This window comes from Elephantulus edwardii, unplaced genomic scaffold, assembly GCF_000299155.1.
Source record: "Elephantulus edwardii isolate Elephantulus edwardi_28Jun2011 unplaced genomic scaffold, EleEdw1.0 scaffold00100, whole genome shotgun sequence".
NCBI lineage: Eukaryota > Metazoa > Chordata > Mammalia > Macroscelidea > Macroscelididae > Elephantulus > Elephantulus edwardii.
The window spans coordinates 7,516,426-7,519,817 of record NW_006399850.1 but is presented as its reverse complement, the minus strand read 5'-3'; positions in this window follow the sequence as shown (position 1 = coordinate 7,519,817).

Here is a 3,392-nt window from a genome sequence, read left to right as displayed (position 1 = left end):
ATAGCCCTGGCGTACGCCCTTCCCAATTTTGAACCATGCAGTGTTCCCTTGCTCTGTTCTGATGACTGCCTCCTGGTCCAAGTATAGGTTTCACATTAGAACTATCAAGTGTTCTGGGATTCCCATTCTTCTCAGAGTCAGTAGGTGGTATAAATGGTTAAGACATTAAACTGCAAACTGGTATGTTGGAGACTTAAGTTCACTGAGAGGTTCCTCACTAGAAAGGCCTAGTGATTAACAACCATGTGAAGCACTAGTCTACAATGATACACCTGCATGGGTGACTAAGAGTTAGAACCAACTTTCAAATCAGAAGGAGCTGATTTTATGAAATATAATAAATTTTATCTAATTTACTCTTCATAACTAAGATATGAGTGAGGTATATTTAGCCACATTTAGAAATAACAATTAAAAACCTAAGTGACTGTTCAGTTAGCACAGTTTGCTGCCAAGTCATGTGAACCCTATAGTGCCCATGTGAATGGCTGGCAGGCACAGGTGAGGGAGGCAAGCCTGGTGTGTTTGTCTAGAGGAGCATTGGGAGCATGTCAGTAAGTCCACCGGATTTAGGAAATAATAAAACGTAGACTTAGTAACCTTATATACATAAACCAAGAAACTGTTGTCCAAACAGTACAAGGAACTTTTTATCGGGGTTATTACCTTTTTCCATATCTATTTAATCTGTATGCTAAGCAAATAATTCATGAAACTAGACTCTACGAAAGAGAATGTGGCATCAGGATCAGAAGAAGACTCAACAACCTACATTAGGCGATGACATAACCTTGCTTGAAAGTGAGGAAGACCTCAGGCACTTGTTGCAGAAGATCAAAGACTACAGACTACAGTATAGATACCATCTTAACATAAAAAAAACATAGATCCATACCACTGGGCCAGTAAGCAATACCGTGATAGATGGAGAAAGGAATGAATCTGTCAGTGATTTTATCTTACTTGGATCCACAATCAACACCTTTGGTATCAGCACTTAGGAGGGAAGGAGACATATTGCTTCAGGCAAGGCCACTGTCAGGAAGTCAACAAAATACTGGATAGAGATAATGTCCGTTTGAAGACTATGGTGAGCTTGATTCAGCCCAGGGTATTTTCATGAACTTGCTATGCATCTGAGAGCTGGACAATGAATAAGGATAACAGAAGAATTGCTGCCTCTAGACTGTCAAAATAACAAACACATTTGTCAGCCAGAGTGCTCCATAGAGGCAAGGATAGTAAAATTTCATCTCACTTTAGTTAGGGAACATTTTCAGTAGGAGCCTGAAGGGAAACGTAGAGGGTTGATTAAAGTGAGAAGGACCTCTCTCCAGATGGATTGACGCAGTGATTACCACAACAGATTTGTGCATGACAGAGGTCATGAGATTGATGCAGGATAGACCGAGGTTCAGATCTGTTGTTTGTACTGTTAAAATGAGTCATAGTCAACTTGATAGCACCCAGCTGTTATTTTAGGGACTTCCATGATGTATAAATTATGTCATTTTAAAAGCAGCTATAATAGACATTTAAGCTCTGGTGGCCTCGTCATAAGAAGCTGTACTGCCAACCCAAAGCACATTGTTCAGCAGCTTCTCCATGATAGAAAAATGAGCAATTACCTCCTATATAATTTACATCCTCTAAAAATCTTCTGGGAGATCAGCTATGAGTTGATTCAGATTCAATGTTATATAGCAATAAAATAAGATAAGCACATGTATAGAGTTTTTGGAAAGATAATATGGGTTTGGGTTTTTTAAAAAGGCACTTATTTTAATGTGAGTTTCATGGAAGCAGACACTTTTCTGCTGTGAACTTCTGAAATACAGGCCTTTAAATACCCTATAAATAATAGAAGGCAATTAATTGTTAGCTATAGTACTGAAAGTAAAGCCCTCCGATGGGATGATAATTAATAAGGATAAATACAAATATCCATTAGTAATTAGAACATAGAATGCATGAAGTATGAATCTAGGAGAATCAGAAATTGCAAAAACACAAAATGAAATGCATAGAGATGGACATTCTTTTAATGAGCTGAGATGGACTGTTAAACAATCATATAGACTTATGTAGCCATGGTCTTTGCAATAAATAGCTATGCATCAGAGAGTTTGACAATGAATGGGAATGACAGAGGAAGAATCAATGCCTTTGAGCTGTGGTGCTGAAGAAAAGTATTGAACATACCATTAACTGGCAAGAGAACAATCAGGTCTGTCCTGGAGAGGGTGAAAATCCTTGGAGGCAAGGATTTTGAGTTCCATCTCACATACTTTGGGCATGTTGCCAGGAGGGACCAGTCCTTGGAGAAGAACATCATGCTTGAAAGGATAGGGGACAGAGCAAGAGAGAGAGATCTAGGATGATATAGACTAACTCAGTGACTGGGTTAATGGGGGTAAGTGTGTTGGAAACAAATTGGCTCAAAATAGAGCAGGATTCAGAACTATTATACATGGGATCGTTATGAGTTGCAAGTGACTTGAAGGGACATACAGTAACAAATCAAAGTAAACACTTAGTAGTTTCTCCATCTATTTCATTCCTCCAATACTATGACTAAGTTGTGTTCTGTACCATCAAGTCAGAACTGACTCATAGATGATATTCCAGTGGGTTTTCAGAGGCAGTATGTCACATGGCAGAAGATTGCCCATCCTTTTCCCTCAGAGCAACTAGTGAATTCAAACCCTATGCCTTTGATATAGCAGTGCAGCTCCTTACCACTAGGCCACCAGAGCTCCCCATGACTAAGTAGTCAATGACTTAAACTCATTTGAGTTAGATTATTTGGGTTATTGTTGTCCATAAAGTTGCATGCCTACATCATTTTGTTGATTAAGGACCACCACTTGACCTTACTACCATAAGGTCCAATCAGCCCCATTTTAGCTTAGTGATTTCTTCAGTTAGGGGAGTTCCCCCTGTTAAATCTGACTTACATAAAACAATCATAGTCATTGTCAAGGATGCTGAAACGCCTGTAACAAATTTGTTCCACAGTGTTTTAACCATAGTGTTAAAAAGTGTGTCCTCTGGGCACTCCATGTGTGAGTCTATAAGTGATGTGGCTATTAATTTCTATTTAAATTACCATACAATGGTTATATAAGATGCTAACATTGTAGGAGGCTGGTTGAAGAATATATTGACATTTTTCAGTGTAATTCTTCTGTATGTCTGAAAGTACATGAAAATAAAAATGGGGTTTTTTTAATTTTATTTTATTTTTATTATTTTTTTTGTGTGTACCATCAAATCGGATCTGACTGGTACAGGAGGAAATTGCTCCTCCTTCTCCAGCACAGCAGCTGGTGGATTCAAACCACGTACCTCTGGGATTGCAGTGCAGCTTCTTGCCACTAGGCCACCAGAGC